Source organism: Diabrotica virgifera, chromosome 6 (assembly GCF_917563875.1).
Source record: "Diabrotica virgifera virgifera chromosome 6, PGI_DIABVI_V3a".
In the NCBI taxonomy this organism is placed as follows: domain Eukaryota; kingdom Metazoa; phylum Arthropoda; class Insecta; order Coleoptera; family Chrysomelidae; genus Diabrotica; species Diabrotica virgifera.
Window position 1 is genome coordinate 28,358,692 of NC_065448.1, and position 27,720 is coordinate 28,386,411.

The window sequence follows — 27,720 nt, forward strand, 5'->3', positions numbered from 1 at the left end:
CCTCTTTGCGTAAATTGCTTAAAACAAATTTCACACTTGTAAGGCTTTTCTCCAGTGTGCAATCTTAAATATGTTTTTTTTATTACTCCATTTTATTTAACAATCTGTTCCGTTAGGAACAATCAGTTAAAGTTATGACTTTCTTAGGTTATGACATGTAGATAAGAATCCCAATGAAAACTTTCCTTTCTAAATTATCAACTGTATAGATCGTACCTACTACAGTGGACTCTCTCTATAACGAACACGGATATTACGAGATTTCGCTTATAACGAGGTACATTAGGTGTGGGTAGGTAGGATCAAATTCCTATTGAACTATAAGCCTCTATAACAAGGCATATTTGGTTATACCGAGCAAAAATAAAATCGAAGAATATGTGTCTTTACCTGCTTTTAGCGGTGTACTGGCTATAAATAAATACTCCAACTGCCTGTATATAGAAATGTCCAACAATGTGTTATTATCGAGGCCAGTGCTGTCATAAACTCCGCCGCCTGTAATAAACTTGAATATTGTAGGAAATTTACAATTTACGATGGCGCTCATTGTTCAGATCGACCATCGACAGCTACGTAAGAGGCATCAAGATATTTCAATATTATTGTTGTCTAATATAAGGGGATCCGCTTATAACGGGGTCATTAGTCCGCCATTTCAGTTCTCGTTATAGAGGGAGTCTACTGTACTAGTAAAATAAAGTAACACTTAAATAGTTCTAATTTTTCTAAAATGTATTTGGTAAGTCAGTTGGTTTATAACGCTTCAGTCTGCGAACTTCACCCTCCGTGTTTAATAACTCACTCGCGAAATCATTTGGATGTACACTAAGTCTTTCTTCATACTTTTAACTGTATTTGCTGATTTCTTCTTTGATGCTGGGAACTTTCAGGTCTTTCTCTATTATTGCGTTGGGGACGTACCATGGAGCGTTTACTATGGTTCTTAATGCCTTATTTTGAAAACGTTGTATGATTTCCAAGTTGAGTTGCTAGCTAAGGCCCATAGCTTTATGCCATAGGACCATATGGGTTTAAGTATGGCTTTGTACACCACTAATCTATTTTCAATTGATAGTCTTGAAAGTCTGCTCAGGATCCAGTACATTTGTTGAATGAGTCAAAGTTGCTTTCTTTTGGTGAATGTGTTTTCTCAATGTTAGTCTTTTATCTAGATGTATGCCCAGGTATTTGGTTGTATCTACTTGTACTAATTGTTTGTTGTGTATGTATACTGGTGTACGGCTCTCTCTTCGCATGGTAAATGTAATTTTGTTTCATTAGCTTTTAGTTTCCATTTTTCTATTTTATTTACATAAGTGAGCTTGTAAGTTATGCGAAGCTCTTTGGGGGTCTGTGTGAGATGCGAGAATACCTGTCATCTGAGAATGTTGCGACTGTTGTCAATCTATAAGTTGTAGGTAGGTCAGCAGTAAATAACAGGTATAATAAGGGACCGAGTATACTACCTTGTGGGACACCGGATTTTTTTTAAATAGTTCTGAGCGAGCATCTGGTTGTTTTACAAAAAGGTTTCACCACTTTTCACATGCATTTTAAGCTTTCTACTGGGATTTTATGCAGAGTGTATTCTCAAATAGTGAGTATTCAAGCTACCTCTTTGTGCAAATTGCTTAAAACAAATTTCACACTTGTGAGGTTTTTCTCCACTGTGCGATCTCAAATGTGTTTTCAAATGAACTTTCTGAGAAAACAGCTTAAAACAAATTTCACACTTGTAAGACTTTTCTCCAGTGTGTACCCTTAAATGAATCTTCAAATTTGTTTTTCGAGAAAACTGTTTAAAACAAATTTCACACTTGTAAGAATTTTCTCCAGTGTGAACTTTCGTATGTTGATCCAAAGAACTTTTATGAGTAAACTGTTCCAAACAAACCTCACACTTGTGAGGTTTTTCTCCAGTGTGCACTCTCAAATGTTTTTTCAAATGACCTGCTAGAATAAACTTCTTAAAACAAATTTCACACTTGTGAGGTTTTTCTCCAGTATGCACTCTCAAATGCATTTTCAAACTACCAGCTTGACTAAACTGCTGAAAACAGATGTCACACTTGTGAGGTTTTTCTCCAGTGTGTACTCTCAAATGTATTTTCAAACTAAATGCTTGACTAAACTGCTGAAAACAGATTTCACACTTGTGAGGTTTTTCTCCAGTGTGCACTTTCAAATGTTTTTTCAAATGACCAGCTAGAATAAACTTCTTAAAACAAATTTCACATTTGTGAGGTTTTTCTCCAGTGTGCACTCTCAAATGCATTTTCAAACTACCTGCTTGACTAAACTGCTGAAAACAGATTTCACACTTGTGAGGTTTTTCTCCAGTGTGTACTCTCAAATGTATTTTCAAACTAAATGCTCGACTAAACTGCTGAAAACAGATTTCACACTTGTGAGGTTTTTCTCCAGTGTGTACTCTCAAATGTGTTTTTAAATGATGTACTTGACTAAACTGCTGAAAACAGATTTCACAGTTGTGCGGTTTTTCTCCAGTGTGTACTCTCAAATGTGTTTTTAAATGATGTACTTGACTAAACTGCTTAAAACAAATTTCACACTTGTGAGGTTTTTCTCCAGTGTGCACTCTCAAATGTCTTTTCAAATAACCTGCTTGACTAAACTGCTGAAAACAGATTTCACACTTGTGACGTTTTTCTCCAGTGTGTACTCTCAAATGAGTTTTCAAATACCTTTCCTGAAAAAACTGCTTCAAACAAATGTCGCACTTGTAAGGCTTTTCGCTAGAGTGCGTTTTTATATGTCGTTTCAAAGAACCTATGTGGTTAAATTGCTTAAAACAAATTTTACATTTACATGTAGAACTCTTTACTGTTGTTTCTTCAGTGATTGCATTTTGTTGTTCTGTAGGGTCTGCATATTCAGTTTTCATGACTTGTAATCTGTTCCGAGAACAACCTAAAATAAAAAAAAAGTCTGTGTACTTTTGTACGCACGTAAGAAGTTATGCTATTATTATGATTTCAACGAAATATATATTTTTTAAACACTTTAATTGTATTTTTATTTAACCCTCCGGTGTCTACACTGCGGTACTCCGTACCGCAATTTACAGTTTTAATAAATTTTACCAGTATTCTTTCCTACACACCACCACTATCTATTTAGATATGTGCCAGTGAGTACCTTTAAAATACTACCTAGGCTACTGCATTTTTTAAAAAGTTTTATCAGTTTGATATTCAGCGTGGAAGTGAGAGTTGTTCAATAATTTTTTTTGCAAAAATCAAAGTGATAAAAAAATTCAATGAAATGTGTGTCTGTAAGACTAATCAATTATTTTGTATTTATTTATTTTACTTTTGGGAAGTTTGTGAATTTTTTTGTGGTAAACGTTTTCTTTGATCAGATTACATCGTAAGACTGACTCGTTTTCTTTTATTTTGCCCCTGAGTCGTTACATTATGTTAAGGAGATGGGTACGTATTTTCGGCTGCAATGGAATTTAAATGTGAATTCATTTTTTTAGAATCCTGAGAAAAATAATAAGTATTTTTGAAAAATTGAAACGCAGAATGAAAGATTACGTTCTTACCGAGGGCGGAAAGTCCCTGAAAACTTCTATAATGTTTATTTTAATAAGTTACAGGGGTGAAAAACTAAGAGAAAATGTAACGTGATTTTTAATTTCAAATATCTCATTCAAAAGAAACTTCTTATATATTCTAAGGGACTTTCGGCCCTCGATAATAATTTAGTCTTTCATTCTGCGTTTAAATGTTTTAAAAATATTTATTAGTTTTGTCAGGATTCGAAAAAAGTGGACACCATGTCCGTGGTGATATTTTTCAAATCGAACATTCGCTATCTTTGTCATACAACGCACTGAGTCAAATAGAATATGATGACAAGACAGTGGCAGTTTTAAATATTTGACATGGCATCGGGAATAGTTTGAGTTGTTGATTAAATAATATTGATAGTGTATTTGATTAATAATTGATTTAAGACGTGAACTTAATAAAAACTTATTTACTGTTTATTATTTATGGAAGATCGGGATATTATTTATGGAAGATCAGGAAACAGAGAATACATCAGGATATATTCTGTGATCCAAGTATTTTGTTGTTAAAGATGTTCAAAATTGTAAGCGTTCCATAGTAACAATATATTATTAAAAAATCACTTACACACTTTTCCTCTTTTCTCGATTGAGTATTAGTTTTTGTTGCACATATAAATTATTACAATTACTGAATACATAGTTAGTAAAAAAATTATCACATTTATTAACTGAATTAATAATTTGCAATTATACAAATAACAGTTATCCAAGAACATTCAAAAGCCATCTCTTTAAAGTTAATAACATTGTAAAGTAGAATGACATTCTAGTAATGTTTACATATCCATACCAGTGTGAATTTTACTACGCGTAATTTACCGTGTAAAGACAGAAAAAGTAGGGATAGCCGTAAAATATTTGCGAATTATGTACCGATGGCCTTAAAGTCATACAAAAAAATGTTAAAAATAAGGCTTTTAATTTGTTAAAGCCGGAGATACACATACCTGTTACTAGCACACTGGCATACCAGTAACTAGCAAGCACCAGCTACTGACCCCAAACTAGCAAGTGTGTACGTTAACTGGCATGCTAGCTAATCGCAAGGAATTTGATTTTTCTTGCTAGTAGCGTGCTGTGAGATGCAAGGCGCATGCGTGTGTGTGTCACTGGCATGTGTGAACGCGCGCTACCGCTATGGACATGCCAGTAGCTAGCAGAGATTTTTAAACTTGTTAATTTAAAAAATGTTTCGTTGGGGGGATGAAAAAACCATCAAATTCATTTTTATTTCTAGAAAATTAGAGTGACTTTGAAATTAATCTAAATTCTAAATCATCTCTATATAAAAATAAAATAGCCGGTGACAATGTTTACACCAAAATTCAAGATGAAATGGGTCGGATTCATTATTTAATTTCTAACAATAAATAATTATCCGTGGCCATAAGCGAAATTTACTTGTTTAATTCATTCCGAATACCTTCCATGGATCGCCTTTTTGTTGTTGGAAACTTAAAAACTTTTAATTACAAAACAAATACAGTAGACTCCCTCTATAACGAGAACTGAAATGGTGGACTAATTACCTCGTTATAAGCGGATCTGTTATATCAGACAACAATAATATTGTTCATACATATGAACATTAACTTCTAACTAGTTCTCTAAAACATTTACTTCCTATAGTGAAGCCATTCGGAGCAATATAAGATGCTAAATATTGTTTCCTTAACAATAACGCTTCGCCATCATAAATTGTAATATTTCTTATAATATTCAATATCGGTCGATAGATAAACGAAACAGGAAGTTTATTACATGCGGTGCATTTTATTACAGCACTATCCTCGATAACCACACAGATGTTGGGGATTTCTGTATACAGGCAGTTGACGTATTTATTTATCGCCGTTACAGCGCTAAAGACAGGTAAATATACATATTCTACGATTTCATTTTTCCTCGTTATAATCAAATATGTCTCGTTATAGAGGTGTTACAGTTCAATAGGAATTTCATGGGACATCTAGTGTACCTCGTTATAAGCGAAACCTCGTAATAACCGTATTCGTTATAGAGAGAGTCTACTGTACTTTAGTTTCATATGAAAGCCGCTCGATTGTTTACTAGCACTGGCATGTGTGAAAATCTCCCTGCTTTTTCGCCTTGCCAGTAAAGGCATGCTAATTACTCGCAAATGTGTTTTGTGCATGCCAGCTACTCAGCATTTTTGAAAAACGATGCGATGGTAGAAGAGCTTGGGACGAGAGAATGGTACTTGGTCTTGTGTTTCGAGCACTTATCAATGCTTGATCAATGGCCGGGATGTCGGTGTTGTTCAAGTTTGACCGGGACGCTAACGCAAACCGGTCTGGACGCCGGGACAGGGATCTCAAACCGTCCCGCTCAAACCGGGACGTATGGTAAGCCTATGTAGAGTGTATTCTCAAGTGAGTCTTCAAACTACCTCTTTGTGTAAATTGCTTAAAACAGATTTCACACTTGTAAGGCTTCTATCCAGTGTGCGATCTCAAATGTATTTTCAAAGTACTTGTTCTAGTAAACTGTTTAAAACAAATTTCACAGTTATAAAACTTTTCTCCAGTGTGAACTTTAGTATGTTCACCCAAAGAACTTTTCTGATTGAACTGCTCAAAACAAATTTCACACTGGTAAGGCTTTTCTCCAGTGTGCACCCTCAAATGAACTTTCAAATGACTTGCTTGAGTAAACTGCTTTAAACAAATTTCACACTTGTAAAGCGTTTCTCCAGTGTGCGATCTCAAATGTATTTTCAAAGTACTTGTTCTAGTAAACTGCTTAAAACAAATTTCACAGTTATAAGGCTTTTCTCCAGTGTGAACTTTCGTATGTCCACCCAAAGAACTTTTCTGATTGAACTGCTTAAAACAAATTTCACACTGGTAAGGCTTTTGTCCAGTGTGCACCCTCAAATGAACTTTCAAATGACTTGCTCCAGTAAACTGCTTGAAACATATTTCACACTTGTGAGGGGATTCCCCAGTGTGCACTTTCAAATGTCTTTTCAAATCACTTGCTCGAGTAAACTGCTTCAAACAAATTTCACACTTGTAAGGCTTTTCTCCAGTGTGCACTATCGAATGTGTTTTCAAACGTATTTTCTGAGAAAACTGCTTTTAACAAATGTCACACTTGTAAGGCTTTTCGCTAGAGTGCGTTTTTATATGTCGTTTCAAAGAACCTGTGTGGTTAAATTGCTTAAAACAAATTTTACATTTACATGTAGAATTCTTAACTGTTGTTTCTTCAGTGGTTGCATTTTGTTGTTCTGCAGGGCATGCCAGTTCAGTTTTCATGACTTGCAATTTGTTCTGAGAAAAACCTAAAATAAAAAAAGAGTCTGTGTACTTTATACGCACGTAAGTTATACTTCTATTATTATGATTTCAACGCGATTACATGCAAAAGTAATAAGAAAATACCAAGAACGAAGAACCACAATTATGCAACCTAAAGACCAACTGGGAGCTATTCCGACAAAAACTTGATGAGAACATTGAACTAAACGTTCCACTCAAGACACCACAGAACATTGTTGAAGCCGTCGCAAATCTAACAAAAGGAATTCAAACAGCAGCCTGGCACGCAACTCCCAATGTTGCCGATAATAAATACAAAGGTGATAATCCAATTATTGTAAAAGAAAAAATGATAGAGAAACGAAGACTTCGTAAAAAGTGGCAAAACCATAGAACTGAAATCAATAAAAGGAATTATAACAGAGCAGCATCTGAATTAAAAAGACTACTACACACAATAAGAAATCAGAACGTACAAGAGTACCTCGAAAAACTAACACATACGGAAGCAACAGATTATTCTCTATAGCGTGCCACACGTAAAATGAAAAGACCAATACAACAAATACCTCCGCTTAGAGACACTGTGGGAACGTGGGCTAGAAGTAATAATGAAAAGGCCAAGGCCTTTGCTGAACACCTAAGCAACGTCTTTAAACTCTACAACATGGACCAAAACGACAAAGATAACAATGAAATCTTAAATTTGCTTGATATACCTTTTCAAATGGATCTCCCAATTAAAAAATTTAAACCTAAAGAAATCCGAATGGTAATCATCAATCAAATCAATCCAAAAAAGGCTCCTGGATATGACCTCGTCACTGGAAAAATCCTGCAAAACCTAACTAAGAAAACAATCATGGCAATAACACATATATTTAATGCAATACTTACGTATGCACATTTTCCCAATCAGTGGAAAGTAGCAAAGATCATAATGTTACAAAAACCAGGAAAAGACCCCAAAGAACTGAACTCATATAGACCCATTAGTCTCTTACCTATATTATCTAAGCTATTTGAAAAAATGTTTTTACGTCGATTAGAACCAAAAATACAAGAAACAAGATTAATTCCAAAACAGCAATTTGGTTTTCGTTGCAAACATGGAACAATAGAACAAACACATCGTATAATCAAACAAATCAGCAATGATCTAGAATCTAGAAACAAGAGGTACTGTAGTGCAGCTTTTCTAGATATCAGCCAAGCATTCGACAAAGTGTGGCATACAGGACTCCTCCATAAGCTGAAGAAAAATCTTCTGTATCAATATTATTTAATTATAAAATCGTATCTGACAGATCGTTTTTCATTAGTAAAACAACAAGATGCTCGCTCAGGACTATTTAAAATAAAATCCGGTGTCCCACAAGGCAGTGTACTCGGTCCCTTATTATACCTCTTATTTACTGCTGACCTACCTACAACTAGATTGACAACAGTCGCAACATTCGCAGATGACACAGGTATTATCGCATCTCACACAGACCCCCCAAGAGCTTCGCATAACTTACAAGCCCACTTAAATAAAATAGAAAAATGGTTAAAAAAATGGAAATTAAAAGCTAATGAAACAAAATCGACCCAAAAGACATTTACCATGCGAAGAGAGAGCAGTTCACCAGTATACATAAACAACAAACAATTAGTACAAGTAAATACAACCAAATACCTGGGCATACATTTAGATAAAAGACTAACATGGAGAAAACACATCTTCACCAAAAGAAAGCAACTTGGACTCAAACTTCAACAAATGTACTGGATCCTGGGCAGACATTCAAGACTGTCAATTGAAAATAAATTAGTGGTATACAAAGCCATACTTAAACCCATATGTACCATGGCATACAGCTATGGGGCTCAGCCAGCAACTCTAACTTGGAAATCATACAACGTTTTCAAAATAATGCATTAAGAATCGTAGTAAACGCTCCATGGTACGTCCCCAACGCAATAATAGAGAGAGACCTGAAAGTTCCCAGCATCAAAGAAGAAATCAGCAAATACAGTGAAAAGTATGAAGAAAGACTTAGTGTGCATCAAAATGATTTCGCGAGTAAGTTATTAAACACGGAGGGTGAAGTTCGCAGACTGAAGCGTTATAAACCAACTGACTTATCAAATACATTTTAGAAAAATTAGAACTATTTAAGTGTTACTTTATTTTACTAGTAGTACTAGCTATACATTAGTTGATAATTTAGAAAGGAAAGTTTTCATTGGAATTCTTACCTACATGTCATAACCTAAGAAAGTCATAACTTTAACTGATTGGTCCTAACGGAACAGATTGCTAAATAAAATGGAGTAATAAAAAAAAATGATTTCAACGAAATAAATATGTATTCTATTATTTATCACAGTGGAGTGATGTTCGTTACTGTTTTCAATTTTAACAAGCTTTACACCAGTGGATACATAACTAATAAGTAAATATTTCAACTTCCTGTGGAACTGTCATTTCTATCATGTCATCATTCAGGATTTTCGTTATCAGTCTCCAGTTGCCACCAACTATTCAACATGTGAACAACTCAATTTGGGCTCAAATGGTAACCTGAGCAGAAAACATGTGATATTTTGTGCATCCATGTTCAATTTCACAATTATAATCAATGTTTCACAATCAATGTAACAATTATAATCAAAGTTTAAAGGATTTTTACCTAAATATTTTTGTATTTTGGTGGTTAGCATGTCAACATCTTGTGAGTACAGTAGAACGTCAATAATCCGGATTAGTTGGGACCGGACCCCATCCGGATTATCAAATTATCCGGAATATCGAAATTACCTAAAAAAAGCCAGTATACACATTAAAGTACAACAAACGTTTTAAAATTGTATGTTTTCTCTTGTAGAGTAAAGTGTCTAAAAATAGAGGTGAAATTAATCAAAACATTTTTTTTATGTTTAAACGCTGTATTGTAATTAATTTATAATAGCAGCATGTGTACAGTAAAAAACATCAGACATTATTTGGGCTTTTAAAAAATGTGTAAAATATTTTTGAACTGCGGTAGAGGTTCGTTTTTCGCACCTAAGTTCTTAATTTATTTTAAAGGAATCAGATATTTTTGCTAGATACAAATCCGGATTATTGACGGTCCGGATTTTTGACGTCCGGATTATCGACGTTCTACTGTATAACCTAAAACCTCTTTTTAAAACCGGGCCCTGATTCTAAATCAAATTTCGACCAAAAACAAGTCGCTTTCAATATGGCGACTGTCGAAATTATTTGACACGGAGATGAATGAATGGCCAAAAGCGAGGTTAGGTTTAGTTTAGATGTGTTTTGTTTATTTCTTGCAAGGAAAACTAAATCAAAAGGTATTATAATATAGCTGGGTTTAATTGAAATTTGCTTGTTTTGAGGAATTAGATAGAATAGTATTAAATTAGAAATATAATAATGGAGAATGTCCACAACATGAATCATCAACTCAATGAAAGATGTGAGGTAATAATCTGGGAAAATTAGTAAAAAACAAGGAAAATTAATTACCAGCTATTTTATTGCTGGACATGCTGAAATCAAATCTTAAGATTTCCTATATTAGTAATATAGCTGTGCAAAGTCCACAGAAAGTGTGCTATTTTGTTTATAAACAAATTAGCACTCCGAAATCTTTTTTTTTTATTATTGCTCTATAACTCCGAAAATTTTAACTTTAAACCAAAACACTCACATAAAAATTGACAGTAATTTAATTCTGCACATTGATAATTTATTTCAATTTCCTTCGACGGAAATTTTCTTCGGAAAATTCGGGTTTTCCAAACAAAATCTTTAATTTTCAACTAAAATTTGAGGGAAGTAATTATTTATCAATAATTAAATAATTTGGTGACAGTGACATAAATCTTTTTTGTTATGAGTGTCTTGAAGATATGAAAATTTGTATGTACAAAGAGGACCGGAATTAAAAGGTATCTAATGGTTCAAAGATTAAAATCCTGTTGTTTATAACTCTGTCGCAAATGCCGGTCAAATTTGACCGGTTATACCTGGAATCACTCCTCGCAATTCAATTTGTTTTTCTTCGAAAAGGACACAGAAGCCGTGCTCTTTTCAACAGCGTTAACTTAATTTAATTTAATCTAATATTTTCTGAGGGGTTCTATTTGTTTATAAGCCAAAAAATTGTTTCTTTATAACATTCCTGAGACCGCTCAAATGGTCCAATTTCAATCCTGTAAGGTACGTTGAATAGGTATAGTGCTTTTTTATATGAAAATCATAGTTATTCTGGTGTATCATAATCTTTCTGGTTATTATTTCGACCGAAATTTTTTAATTAACATTTTAATTATTGCTAAACTATTGGTTAGATTGTCGCCGGTCTCCTGATATACAGAGAGGGGCTAAATTATGGAATAAATTCATTTTCTCTAAAATGGACGATTTTAGAGAAAAATCCCGAAACATGTCGATTTTTATTTTTAAATTAAATTTCTTGGCATATATTTCAAACTAGTGACGTCATCCATCCGAGCGTGATGACGTAATTATTTTTTTAAATAGGAATATGGGTTCGTGTTGTAGCTCATTTACAAAGGCGTTCAATGCTCTATTCAGTATTATAAACATTAATATCATTATTTATACAGGGAGGCCAAAAAAAATTTTGAATTAAATTAATTGACGCAAGAAGAAGAATGCATGTAATTTATTTAACTCAAAATACATTCTATTGCTGTCAGAAAATAGAAAAAAATGTTTATTTTGCAAATAAACATTGCTTTTAGCTTAAATTAAAAGTTCAAACTGCCAATAGGTAGGAGGGAGGCTGTTTGTGATTTAATTTAAGCGAAAAGAAATGTTTATTTGTGAAATAAACCTTTTTTTCTATTTTCTGACAGCAGTACAATGTATTTTGAGTTAAATAAATTACATACATTCTTCTTTTTGCGCCAATTAATTTAATTCAAAATTTTTTTTGGCAACCCTGTATAAATACCTAATGATATTAATGTTTATATTACTGAATAGAGAATTAACCGCCCTTTCAAATGACCTACCACACGACCCCTATTCCCATTAACAAAATTATCGATTACGTCATCACGCTCAGATGGATGACGTCACTAGTATGAAATATATGCCAAAAAATTGTAATTTAAAAATAAAAATCGACCTCTTTCGGGATTTTGCTCCAAAATCGTCCGTTTTAAAGAAATGAATTTATTCCATAATTTAGCCCCTCTGTATAATCTACTATAATAAATCTTTCATGTCTTCAATTATTTAATTATTGATAAATAATTAGGTACTTCCCTAAAATTTTAATTGAAAATGGCAGATTTTTTGGGAAAACTCGGATTTTCTGAGTAAAATTTTTGTTGAAGGAAATCGGAAAAAAAAATAACTTTGTGCAGAACTAAATTACGGTGAATTTTTATTTGAGTGTTTTTGGCTCAAAGGAAAAATTATAGGAGTTACAGACCACTAATTGAAAAAAAAAAAAGAAGATTTAGGAGTGCTAATTTGTTTATAAATAAAATAACACACTTTCTGCGGACTTGTCATACCCCATATTACTAATATATGCAATCTTAAGATTCGATTTTAGCAATAAAATAGCTGGTAAATAATTTTTCCCAAAAATGGTATTTTTTCGATAATTTTCCCAGACTATCAACAAAATCCAAGAAACCGAAGCGCCAACCCAAATTCTGAGCAGTCTCAACATGATAAGGTTAATATCCCCAAGAATCGCTATACTCTCCGGCTGTCATGGCGGTGTCGAAATGAAATTGCGACTGTCGAAATGAATTAGAATCACGCCCCCGTACTCAAAATTTCAAAAACTTTGCGTTAACTTATCAGGTTATACTTATTTTAGGTCAGCACTGATGATGATCTGTTATCAGATTGAAAACTAGTTCTGTGATTTAGCCCTTCTTAGGGAATTTTAATAAATATACATTTTATAAAGGATTTTACTTGTTTTTTGAAATAAATATATTTTAGTGAAATGAATGTCGACTCGATTCAAGTTCTCTGTTAACCCAGATATGAAAATATCAAAAGGCACCGCTAGGAAAATATTCCAACATGCGATTCAGAGAACCCATACGAAACGAGTCTTTGTACTCTAATACAGAGTATGGCATTAGTAAAAATAGAAAATATACGTTTTCGTTTTGATTTAAATCTGTCTCCTGCCATCCCCCGATAGCGCTATTTCTAGGTCTAGAATCTAGAGAACTTGAATCGAGTCGACATTAATTTCGCTTATTCCCCGTTAGAGGGCGTTCTAACCTTACTACGGTATAGTTTTATTTTGTACCGAGAACTACGGAAGTTTTGATGTACATTTGTCTTCTTGCATAGCCTCCTTGACAACAGGTACACCTAGAAATAGCGCTATCGGGGGAAGGCAGGAGACAGATTTAAATCGAAACTGTATATTTTCTATTTTTACTAATGCCATACTTTGTATTAGAGTACAAAGACTCGTTTCGTATGGGTTCTCTGAATCGCATGTTGGAATAATTTCCTAGCGGTGCCTTTTGATATTTTTATATCTGGGTTAACAGAGAACTTGAATCGAGTCGACATTGATTTCACTTATTCCCCGTTAGAGGGCGTTCTAACCTTACTACTGTATAGTTTTATTTTGTACCGAGAACTACGGAAGTTTTGATGTAAATTTGTCTTCTTGCATAGGCTCCTTGACAACAGGTAGACCTAGAAATAGCGCTATCGGGGGATGGCAGGGGACAGATTTAAATAAAAACGAAACCGTATATTTTCTATTTTTAAATATATTTTGAACAGTTTAATTGTATTTTTATTTAAATATTAAGTAAACTAATTTTGATACTTAAAATAATACCAAAACCTAAAAACAATGGGTGCGTTCACCAGACCAGTGCGCTGTGTCAGCGCTTTGAAGCTGTTTAAGATTTTTCGGGTGAACGTCAATGTCAATTTAGGCTAAACTTCAATGTGTTGACGAAGCGGTCGCCATTTTATTAAACGTAGGATTTGCATCACGTCAATAGAGAGATATCGCAAAGTCAAACGTTATTACCATGTCAAGACGTAAATATCCGATAACTGTCTAACCTAGAAATAATGTTGAGGAATACTGTAACGTTTTTGATTGAAAAATGAATTTGGATATTGAGCAGGTTGACATGCATTTTAATTTTGATGACTACCAACCATTTTATTGAATACAAATGTTAAAACATTGAAATGTTGACCAAGTTAAAAAAAGTTTACAGGCAAATCACATGCTTATCCACCAAAAATACATGGGTAAAAACCCTATAAATGTTAACAAAAAGTGTTACAATGACATTATTATTCAAAAATCTAAGTGATGGATAAAAATCTGTAAGGATGTGGCCTTTCGCTTCCTATGACCCCCCACAAGGGCTGTGGATTGCTTAATTGACAATATGTCTTCACATTAAGGATGGCGAGTATCAACTGGATTGAGTATTCAGAGCATTTCTGATTGGTGTAGGAACGAGACTGTCAATGTAGCGTAAGGTTTTGTGAATTGATCTAACGTTACACTAGCAACCAATTTGAACCACTAACTACAAAAACCTTCCAAATTGATGGCTAGTGCAACATTGGATCAATTCACAAAACTTTACGCTATATTGACAGTCTCGTTCTAACATCAATCGGAAATGCTCTGAACACTCAATCTAGTTGATACTCACCATCCTTAATGTGAAGACATATTGTCAATTAAGCAACCCACGTGCCTTGTGGGTGGTCATAGGAATCAAAGGCCATAATCCTTACGGATTTTTATCCATCATTTGGATTTTTCAATAATAATGTCATTGTAACAAGTTTTGTTAACATTTAAAGGATTTTTACCCATGTATTTTTGGTGGCTCAGCATATGATTTGCCTGTAAGTATAACCAAACTTTGCTTTTTACCTTGGTCAACATTTTTGTATTCACTAAAATGGTTATATATATATTTTAGATAACAGCACTGATGATGATCTACTTAGATCAAAAATGTTCTGTGATAGATGTGGCCCTTTAAGAGGTTTTCCTAAATAAATATAACTTTAAGAAAGGATTTTTCATTAATTCTTTTTACAAAAAAAGATTTTTGCGTGCTGTAAATGAGTATATAGCGTGAGGCAGATAAAGGGCCTATTAGAAATATCTCGAGAACTAAAGACAACTGAATTATGAAAATTGGAATAATGGGGTTTTGACGACTGATCTATTTAATGAAAATACAGTATTGCCCAAAATAAACAGTACTGAAACTACTAAGTACTAAGGCCTAATTGTTAAAAATTGTGTTAAATACAGAGGAGAGAGTGTTTCTTGTGGAACATTATTTTCGCTCATACGGAATTGGCCGACGTAATAGTGCAAGTCTGCAATACGTGTGTGATCAATTCACACAATGGTTTAATAAACGTTCTCCAAGTAAAGCTGTAATTTTCAACAAACTCCAAAATTACAGCATTACTTGAAGAACGTTTATTAAACCGTTGTGTGAATTGATCACACACGTATTGCAGACTTGCACTATTACGTCGGCTGATTTCGTATGAGCGAAAATAATGCTCCACAAGAAACACTCTCTCCTCTGTACTTAACACCATTTTTAACAATTAGGCCTTAATAATTAATTGTTTAAGGATTACTTGACAGGTCTATACTAGTTAATTTGAATATGACAGCGCGCACAAAGAGATATCTGTGTTTCAGTTTCAGTACTGTTTATTTTGGGCAATAAACCGGTTATACCGGAAGTTGCTTATAACTTCGTTTTTGAAGTTATACTTCTTTAGGCGCGATTTCATTGAGGGTGAAATTTTATTAATCTGCGCGCATGGGCAGTATGGAGTTAGTTACTAAATGTTTTAATATATGTATGTATCAGTCCAGAAAAGGTGTGGAAAGAATATACCTATTAGTGTTTTTAAATATATTTTTCTACAAACGTGTTAAAAATGCAATTTATAGCACTCCATAGGAGCGTTAAAAATGCTACTTTAAAGCACCAGTGCTTCAAAAATTTTAAGGCACTGCAGTTAAAAGTGAATTGTCAAATTGTGAAACGACAAAATATTTATATTTCATTTATTAACATTAATATTAATAATACAACTTGCACAATTTGAAAAAGGTGGTTTAAAAGGTTTTTTAAAATTTAATTTAAACTGTATTATTGCATTTTTAACACGTTTGTAGAAAAAAACTATTAAAATTTGTTAGAATATACAAAAATAAAATTAGAAACTTTCACATATGTGCCTTAAAATTGCACTTTTAACATTTATATCATAAATAGCTAACTATTATTATAATTTTTGTGTATTTGGACTTGTCTACCTGGGGAATAAGATAATAAGTAATAATATTTAAAGATTTTATAATTCACTTCGTCTGTTTGTCACTATGTCTGAGAAATCTTGTAGCCCGGATAATCAAAAGGGTATAGCTCTGTGGTAGAGCGTTGGGCTGGAGATGAAGAGGTCCCCGGTTCAAATCCTGGTGTTTTCTAATCTTTTTTTAATTTTTGGTATTGTTTTAATAAAATTTTTGGAAAGTAGTAAGTAAGAATTAATTTGATCTTTAAATAAAATACAAATAAACTGTCCGAAAGTATATTTATTTCATTGAAATCATATTTAGAAGTATTGGGACCGGGCAAGTTCGGAAAAGCGACACCTGGTTTCTACGCTCTGCACTTTTATTCGCACATTTAATTATATTGGCCAATCATATGGTCCTGGTTACTGGATAATTGTTAAGGCCATAGTCCAAAAAAAAAATAATAAGAAGAAAAAATAAGATTTAGGTTATGTTATTAAAACGTGAATAATTGTATCTAGTAAATAAAATTAGTAATTAAAATGAAGTACTGCAAGCAAAATACAATTAATTAAATTTACCTTTATATAATAATTGCATATCATATCAATATTGTGGAGCAATATATAATTTTTCTTCTTAAATGACAATAGATTAGAAATGTATGTCAATTTGACAATTTCAATTGACAATATGAATTATTTAAGAAAGTTGCAATTTTTTTCCGCTATTCGCGCAGGATCGTTTCGCGTATCCCTTCCAAGTACTTGCACACCGCGAATAGCTTCTTACGTGCGTACAAAGTACACACACATTTTTTTTTTAAATGGGACACCCTGTATATTTTTACATTTTTGGATTCTCCCCGATTTCTTCTTTCTTAAAATATATGGTTTTGTAAGATTATACAGGGTCGGTTAAAAGATAATTACGTTTCTTATTAATTTCGTAGCAATATTCACACCCTGTAGAATTGTGGTAGTTTGACATAATAAACTATGTTTATGTTCAAATGATTTTTAATATAGTCTACTATTCTAAGGGCCGGTTGTTCGAAAGCTAATCAACAATGATCATTATCAAACATTTAATTACTGTCACCAACTGTCAATGTCAACTTTGTTTGGGTTGCTGAAAACATAATATGAAATTACTTAATCAATTATGTTAATAATTGTTATGTTAATTGATTAACTAATCTCATAATTTTAATCAATTATGTTTTCAGCAACCCAATAAAAGTTGACATTGGCAGTTTTGGTGACAGTAATTAAATATTTGATAGTGATCATTGTTGATTAGCGTTCGAACAACCGGCCCTTAACAATTATTAGTGTAGCTAAATTTTTAATTTTAGTATACAGGGTGGGTCGAAACTCGGAATGGGTATTTTCTGAGCTTTCTTAAATGGAACACCCCATATTTTAGTATTGTAATGAAATGATATTTCATGGTACTCTTTACTTCTTGAGCATTCCCTATACTTAACTGCTTTAGTTTGTGTTTAATTGTTAATCGCACCAACAATCTTAACTTCGATGGTATTTTGATACCTCAACCACAGAATAACTAACAATACAGAAGCGACACTCAGGCCGAAAACGGTAACATAAATTTCATGCTCATGAGTCACGTAAATGGTGCAACCTCACTTTTGCGACTGACAGTGGGGTGTATTCTGTAACATTTCCGTTAAATTTAAGAGGCCTCTAAAATTTAACTTTTAACGGTCCTCTAAAACTTTTGGGTTAGATTGACATTCTGTATACACATATTATAGAGGACCGCTAAAATAATATTTTTTTAGAGGAATCCTCCAAAAGGTTTTGGAACAAATACGGCAACGTCGCACGTTGATCGTTTTTGAACTACTTTTAACCTAGAAATTGACCGAAAACTGACTGTCAGAGGCCAAAAACCTTAAGAAGAAGAAATTGACAGTTTCCTAGAATATTTATTGTATTTAGTTATTTTTTAGTAAAACTCATATTTTCCAATTAAACATTTTTATTTATTAAGTTATACATTAAAATATTGCTGAAAAATTGCATATCTTATTTTTTCTCCCCTTCGACACTAATTTTGGTCAAATGGTCTATTTTCAATAACATTAAGGTCATCTTATTAATCTGCATCTGGTTATAACCCTTCTGAAACTTCACCTTTATAAACATTTGGTACGTTTTGTAATGTTCCACAATAACTTTAAATAATTTTACCTGCATTAATAGGATTTAATTGCATTGACAAACATCTTTGACTTCCAACACTTTTTCAATCACATTTCTAGGTACTTAGGTAGGTACCTACTTCTTTTGAAATGGTAATTGTATCATAGTTACTTTCAGGTCAATTACTTTTTGTTTTTGTTGTAATCTGAAATCAGCTCTACAAAAAGAAACAAAAATTTGAATTTTGTTACTTATAAGTGTAGTGTGTCGATTGTAAAGTAAAATGAGACTTACCTTTCATTATTATTCATTAAGTACTTCTTCGCCAAATACATTATAAAAAGCCATTTGACATTTTTAAATATTTATCTCCAGTATAATACAAGAATAACAAACTACTATTCATACAAACATAACCCAACAAAAATAATCAAACCACATTTAACGGACTGCTAAAAATTTAGCGGGTACGTTTTGACATCCTCTAAAATATTTTTATTTAGAGGGAGTTTTAACGGTTTAGGTTATGATTTTAACGGATGTATGATTTACAGAATACCAAAATATTTTTAGCGGGAGCTAAAATTTTAGTGGCCTCTAAAATTTAACGGAAGTGTTACAGAATACACCCCAGTGGGGTGTATTCTGTAACATTTCCGTTAAATTTAAGAGGCCTCTAAAATTTAACTTTTAACGGTCCTCTAAAACTTTTCGGTTAGATTGTCATTCTGTAAACACATATTATAGAGGACCGCTAAAATAATATTATTTTAGAGGAATCCTCTAAAAGGTTTTGGAACAAATACGGCAACGTCGCACGTTGATCGTTTTGAACTACTTTTAACCTAGAAATTGACCGAAAACTGACTGTTAGAGGCCAAAAACCTTAAGAAGAAGAAGAAAATGACAGTTTCCTAGAAAATAATACTTATTTATTATATTTAATATTATTTTTTAGTAAAACTCATATTTTCCAATTAAACATTTTTATTTATAAAGTTATACATTAAAATATTGCTGAAAAAATGCATATCTTATTTTTTCTTCTCCCCTTCGACACTAATTTTGTTCAAATGGTCTATTTTCAATAACATTAAGGTCATCTTATTAATCTGCATCTGGTTATAAACCTTCTGAAACTTTACCTTTGTAATCATTTGGTACGTTTTGTAATGTTCCACAATAACTTTAAATAATTTTACCTGCATTAATAGGATTTAATTGCTTTGACAAACATCTTTGACTTCCAACACTTTTTCAATAACATTTCTACGTACTTAGGTAGGTATTACCTACTTCCTTTGAAATGGTAATTGTAGTTATTTACTTTCAGGTCAATTATTTACTTTGTGTTTATGTTGTAATCTGAAATCAGCTCTACAAAAAGAAACAAACATTTGAATTTTGTTACTTATAGGTGTAGTGTGTCAATTGTAAAGTAAAAATGAGACTTACCTTTCATTATTATTTATTAAGTACTTCTTCACCAAATACATTATAAAAAGCCATTTTCCATTTTTAAATATTTATCTTCAGTATAATACAAGAATAACAAAGTACTATTCATACAAACATAACCCAACAAAAATAATCAAACCACATTTAACGGACTGCTAAAAATTTAGCGGGTACGTTTTGACATCCTCTAAAATATTTTTATTTAGAGGGAGTTTTAACGGTTTAGGTTATGATTTTAACGGATGTATGATTTACAGAATACCAAAATATTTTTAGCGGGCGCTAAAATTTTAGAGGCCACTAAAATTTAACGGAAGTGTTACAGAATACACCCCAGTAACAGTTGTTTATAGTTAAATTTTATACAGGGTGCACCAAACCTCTGGTTTTCTTTGATTACGGCTAAATTATGGGATATACACAAAAATGTTTTTAACAAAATTAATGTATATCGAAACCTTCTATAATTTAAAATTATTTCTGATTATACAGGGTGAGTCAGAACGACGGTACGAACCAAAGTTGTGTTTTTTTAAATGGAACACCCTATATATTAAATCATTTTTGAATATATTCTTTAAAAATATTAAGAATTTGTATAAGGTATTATAGGCCTAAAGTTAACAATTTTCGAAATATTTACACTTTTATTGAGAAAAATGGTAATATTCAAAGGGCTGTGAATTAGGCTTTCAAGGTAATAAAAATTTAAATGCTATGTCAAAGTTTTTTTAGTATACTGTTATTTTTAAATAAATTAACATATTTGACATATAGCCATAGAGTATACAGTGTGATCACTATTTGCAAATATAACATTTTCTCATTTTCTTTAAATGGGACACCCTGTATATGAGTATTGCCTTTTGTAGTAAATATTACAACCTTTCTTTTGGTATAAGGTTGTATGCACCTAGCATGTTTCGTTTTGTAGATATTTAAAAAAAACTATAGATTTCACGTTTTTGCGGATTTTTATTAAAAACATTTTTTGCAAAAAAAATAATTATAATCTGGTTTTAGAAACATACATTAAAATATCAAATATGAAAATAAAAACGTAATTAAAGATTAAAATAAATCGCATACTAGTACAATTCAATTGAATTTAACAACTTAAAATTATTTTACAAAAAATATTTTACCATACTAATGAATGCATAAATTAGTTACTAAATTAAATAAACAACCAAGTTTGATATCTACCCTAGAAATTTTTCTAACACAGAAACTTTCCTGTACCAAATTAATTGTTAGTTAGTATATTGTATTTGCGAGTAAGATCAGTTAAACTTTCAATTTACCTACCTCTTAAATTGACTTACATCTTGAGAACATAATTATAAAGTATGCTTTGAAACAAATGAATGTTAAATGTATCAACCAAATTATTTATTAATATAAATAGTATTAACTGGTGTCACAAAAGCTGGTAATACTTTTGTAGTTGAAATTTTTGTAACAATTTTTTATATTTTAAATTTCAATTTTTCAACCGAACAATTGGTGGATATGACATTTGTTTTGGGCGAAACCATTAGAAATTATTACCAGCTTATGTGACACAACTAATATGTAAATACTATTTACTTCATAATATACTTCTATGACGTTCATTTGTTTCAAAGCATTCTTTATACATTCTCAAGATGTAGGTAAATTAAAAAGTTAAAAACTGATATACAATTTAACTAACAAAATTGGGTACAATAAAGTTACTAGGGTAGAAAAATTTCTAGGGTAGATATCAAATTTGGTTGTGTATTTAATTTAGTAACTAATTTATGCATTCATTAGTATGGTAAAATATTTTTTGTAAAATAATTTTAAGTTATTAAATTCAATTGAATTGTACTAGTATACGATTTATTTTAATCCTTAATTACGTTTTTATTTTCATATTTGATATTTTAATGTACGTTTCTAAAACCAGATTATAATATTTTTTTGCAAAAAATTTTTTTTAAAAAAATCCGCGAAAACGTAATATCTAGTTTTTTTTTAAATATCTACAAAACGAAACATGCTAGGTGCATACAACCTTATACCAAAAGAAAGGTTGTAATATTTATTACAAAAGGCAATACTCATATACAGGGTGTCCCATTTAAAAAAGAATAAGAAAATGTTGTATTTGCAAATAGTGATCACACTGTATAATCTATGGCTATATGTCAAATATGTTAATTTATTTAAAAATAACAGTATACTAAAAAAACTTTGGCATATCATTTAAATTTTTATTACCTTGAAAGCCTAATTCACAGCCCTTTGAATATTACCATTTTTCTCAATAAAAGTGTACATATTTCGAAAATTGTTAACTTTAGGCCTATAATACCTTATATAAATTCTTAATATTATTAAAAAATATATTTAAAAATGATTTAATATATAGGGTGTTCCATTTAAAAAAACACAACTTTGGTTTATACCGTCATTCTGACTCACCCTGTATAATCGAAAATAATTTTAAATTATAGACGGCTTCGATATACATTAATTTTGTTAAAAACATTTTTTTGTATATCCCATAATTTAGCCGTAATCAAAGAAAACCAGAGGTTTGGCGCACCCCATAATATGTTTTATATTTTATTTATTTTTCTAGTTAAATTTTATATTTCATTTTTAATTAATAACTATTTGTCAAAAATATTACATCATTTGGAATGGTCTATTCCTTAGAACATCAAGTTCTATTCTATAACTGGTGCACAAGGTCAAATATTTCGGTCCCAACAAAATCAATGGAAACAACAGTCAGATTCGCTTCTGTATGGTTAGTTATTCTGTGCCTCAACCACTATTGGCAATTTTGAGTATCAGTATAGATTAATACGTATTTATTTCCAAAAAATTATTTGTGACTGAATATTTTTGCGGCCAACCTAATACAATTTCATCTATTTTGTGTTGCAATTAATGTTTGGCTTGAATCACCAATAACTCACAAATTAAAGAAGAAGTTAGGTATAGAGAGGGAATGCTTAAGAAATTAAAAAGTACCATAAAATAACATTTCATTACAATACGAAAATGCAGGGTGTTCCATTTAAGAAAACTCAGAAAATACTCATTCTGAGTTTCGACCAACCCTATGTATACTAAAATGAAAAATGTAACTATACCAATAACTCTTAACAACAGTAGACTATATTAAAAACCATTTGAACATTAATAGAGTTTATTATGCCAAACTATTACAATCCTACAGGGTGTGAATGTTGCTACGAAATTAATAAGAAAATGTAATTATCTTTTAACCTACCCTGTATAATATTACAAATAATATTACTGTAAAAATATACAGGGTGTCCCATTTAAAAAAAAAAACGAAGTTACAATCAACTTCCGGTATAACCGGAAGTAGCGAAGAGAAGAAAATATTTTCATTAAATAGTTCATACCTCAAAACCCTTGTATTCCAATTTTCATGATTCTCTTAGCTTTAGTTCTCAAGATATTTCTAATAGGCTCTTTATCTGCCTCACCCTGTATATTTAACATTGCAAATATGTATTTTTATCATAATTAAAATTTCTAAAAGTGTTTCTGTTAAAAATGAAATTTATTGAAATAAAAGTACAGTGGAACCTCGATAAGTCCGATTAATCAGGACCGTGGCCGATTCTGGTTATCGAAAATCCGAGTTAGCCAGAGAATATGGTAAAAATTAATAAAATACTGTAAACCATATTATAATTATTGCAATTATTTCATTTATATGAGATTCTGACCAATAGAAAGCTACAGTAGATACGATGTGAATTGAACCACAGGACGTTTTGGGGTCCGGTCAGTAATTCTACGGCGAGCCAGTGGCGGCTTTTGGGGGTAGGCAGGATAGGCCGGGCCTACCCAATAATTGTAAGAGCTTTAAAATTGAAAAAGATATATTCAAAAATTATGTTAAAGCATGTAAATAACTTTTAAATGTACTAAATCACTCAACACATCAGCGTCCGTTAAGACAAGTTTGTTATTATATCACAGAAAGCATCGAATCGTATTCAGGCATTTTATATATCATTAATAGGCCCGCTCGCACCAGGCCGACCTAGCTCACATCTCCGTAAATACAAAAAGCGTTTGAAGTTAAGCAGCTTGCCGGACAATGATTTTATTTGTCGTGTTATGCTTGGTGTATAGGCCCGAATCGAACTGGCCTTCGCCCAGCCTCGTTGCCACTTTAAACATAATTATCGAATTCTAATATAAATTTTCTTTTAAATTTTAATAAAAAAATATGTAACATAATCTATAATTGTAACATATTTTTAGACAAACAAAACAATTGTAAACAAGTGCACGTTTGCGCAAAATGAGTTCAAAAAAATTCGTAAAATTCGAAAAAAATTTGTTCGATTTTCACTGTTATTACTAGTGGTTTGGCCGATCTCGGTTGATTGTTTTTCTTGAAATAGTGCGATAGTTTTATAATTGATGCATAAAAATGAGTTTTTCTGAGGCTTTACTAAATCTGTTAAAGTTACCTTCTAAATATTTTTATACATAAAAATAAATTTATATTTGCATATTATGTATTACACATACTTATATGTAATTTGCTGGCTTGGCCTACCCAAAATTTTTCCCCACCAGCCGCCACTGCGGCGAGCATAGAAATAAAGATAAACCATGAGATAAACCATTCATAAATAAAAAGACTAAGTTTTCACTCCAATGGCATATAAAACAACATAATGCTATTCTACACCCCACCAAAATGGTTATTCATTTTTCATTCATAAATATTTGCAATTGATCATTCCTTGTAGTAGTCCACATGGACACGGGTGTGGCTTATTACTTTCTAACGTATCTTATTGGGCAATACTGAAGTGTAATTGGTCAAATTGTTCGGAAGTGCCTTACACTTAAATCATATCGTTATCTGGCCAAAATTCCTTCTTATGTTTCAAAGGCGGCAAGCAATATAAACAGTGTCGTCGTCACAGCCTTACAATTATTTATTGTATTTGTATAATAAAACTGTTGTCTCATTTTTTTTAGTCTTTAAATTAATAAGCACATTAAATTTTATTTGTATTATGTACTTTTAATCATCAATTTTAAATAAATTTTAATAACTGTAATATATGTTTATACAGGATGTCCCATATATTATACAAGATTTGATGATGCGAAATTGCGCAGATTGGATATCGTAATTAATGGCAATCATCACAGTGACCAATAAGAATTTTTTGACTATAATGGTCTTCAGTTAGAATGGGCTGAACAAATTTTATTAGTTTGCTATAATATAAAAGATCATTTGTAATCTGCAAATTATTTTAGATTTGCTTTGTTCATACTATTTCAACCTTTAGTTGTTATATTTAACCGCTGTGTCTAGGTACACGCTAACGTGTACGCAAATAAAAAAGTTAGGTATAATACAGTTAGGTATAATACACGCGAATTAAACTTATCAAGCCAGTGACGTCATTATTGAGCGTGTGCAGTGACTGTATATTTGGTACCTACACGCTATTTTTATATATTATTTAGTGTTTGTTTGATAGAAAAATATTTGTTATTAAAGGGAAGGGAAGCAGAACTATTCAGATGTTTCAAACTTGATAATTGTAATAAATCAAAGTATGTATATATAAAAGTATATTTTTCTACAACCACTATTCAAAGTGCACTTTTCTGCACGGTTTTATGTTAGCAAACTTGATATTTTCTCACAGTATAAGATATTTGACATTAGTGTGCAGAAAAGTGACGTTTCTGTGCCGCAAAGTGACGTTTCTGTGCCGCAAAGTTCTTTTCTGCACAGTTGACTACCTCATTCTGAGTAACGTTATATTCTGTTTACATCCGTGGTTAAACTTTAGACAAATATATAACCTATAAGACAATTATTATATTTAACTATAGCATAGAAACTAAATTATGGATGTTACAACTGTTTTATTTTACAATTTTATTCTTATTAAACATTTTATAATTATCAAATAACCAATAAGGATTTAGCAACCTGTGCAAGAGACGTCGAATGAAGTAGGTTTTGTGTAAATCCGTGACTGCATAAATATAATGTCAATAATGTGTAATAATTGTTTAAATTTAAACAAATTAAGGCAGTGCATTAATTTTTTAACTGATTTCTGTGCAATTTATTTAGGTATAAGGAATTTAAATTGATTAGTAGGTATTAATTAAATACAGTTTAAAATTTATCACATAGGTATCTATTATAATTAATCGTCGTTTGGAAATTGTGATTTTTATTTTTAGGAAAAACTGTGCTTGTAGAAAAAGTATAGTGTGAAACACGTGCAGAAAGGTAATTTCTCACTCGTTTGAATTGCGGCACTCGCTTGCGCTCGTACCGCAACTTTTCAAACTCGTGAGAAATTAGTACCTTTCTGCACTTGTTGCACAATATACTATTTTCTACGAGCGTGCAAAAATGTCTACTTTCGCGCACGCATTTTAGTTTAGAAAGTTTCACTTTTCCGCACGCGTGTTACTTTTCCGCACGCGTGTTAATTTAGATATGTTAATATGGCCTTAAAGTAATTATAATACATGCAATAAACTAATATTTAGATATTATTTACTAATTTATTTCAAATATATCTTATTGTGTTCCTGTTTTAATGAAAATAACGCGACAATTCGATGAAATAAAATTATTTTGACATAATATTCGAAAGCCAAATCGGTAGACAATAACAGTCGTTTTGAATCATCGTCATGGACACCAATATCGTCGTCATGCTAACTAATTATATTGAAAGTTTGGTTTTGACAACCTTGTCAAAGAATTAATTTGTGTATGTATTTTCATATTAATTAAATTAATTGATTAAGATTTGGTAATTTTTTAAAGACTTAGAAAAAATATTGTTCCTAACTCTTGCAGAAAGTCTCTTTTCCGCACTAGACTGCTTACCGAACTCCCGCTTCGCGTCGTTCGGCAAACTGCAGTCGCGTGCGGAAAAGAATGACTTTCTGCACTTGTTAGGAAAATAACTATTTCAGGTTAGCAAAATAACTATTTAGTTGACATAACATGTACAAAATATTGTTAAAATAATTTTTATACGCAAGTTAATTATTATAATAAACTATTCTAAATAGGAAATAAGCCACAATTTAACTAAACAAATGATTGTATTACCGTTTTGACGTCCAAATCCGATGTCGTTGTCAAAATACAAATATTAATGTTGTTCTGAAGCTATTTTCTTGTGGCATTTTTATAATCAAGTATATTTAAATGGAAAATAAGCCACAATTTTACCTAAAAATGATTTTATTAACGTTTCTATTTTAAATTAAAATCTAACGATTTTATTATTGTTTTTTAAAGACAGATCACATGCTATGATTTTTTGTGGCGGATATTCTTGAGTTGGGATTGATTTCATGTAATCGAATGAACTATCTTTTAATAAAGTCGTCCCAGGAACGCAACTCATCAATATTGGCAATATCATTTTAAAGTCGTCTACTAAAGTCGTGTCTGAATTGCCGATATAAATGAGTCAGATTAAATAAAATATTAGAAGAATTTTTTACTAAGCAACAACATTTTTGTTTATTTAGTATTATTTTGTATTTTGACAACGACACCCGACTTGGGCGTCGAAACGTTAATAAAATCATTTTTAGGTAAAATTGTGGCTTATTTCCCATTTAAATATACTTGATTACAAATATTAGTCAGATTAAATAAACTATTAAAAGGAATTTTTTACTAAGCAACAACATTTTTGTTTAAGAGGATCGGTACGTATTTTCGGCTGCAATGCTATTCAAATGGGGATTCATTTTTTTCAAATCCTGAGAAAACTAATAAGTATTTTTGAAAAATTTAAACGCAGAATGAAAGATTACGTTATTAGCGAGGG

General features: G+C 31.6%; 1 protein-coding gene and 1 long non-coding RNA gene across 2 annotated transcripts in view; both read right to left on the bottom strand.

The window, feature by feature from the left end:
* Positions 1-27,720, bottom strand: part of LOC114328666 (zinc finger protein 271-like) — an 89,368-nt gene that overhangs the window by 46,751 nt on the left and 14,897 nt on the right. The gene's annotated exons all lie outside the window — the stretch shown is intronic.
* On the bottom strand, positions 19,358-20,189 carry LOC126887410 (uncharacterized). Its single transcript, XR_007699066.1, has 2 exons — positions 19,844-20,189; positions 19,358-19,765 (listed from the first exon to the last, which is right to left on the bottom strand). It is a non-coding gene; the product is annotated as an uncharacterized LOC126887410 (long non-coding RNA).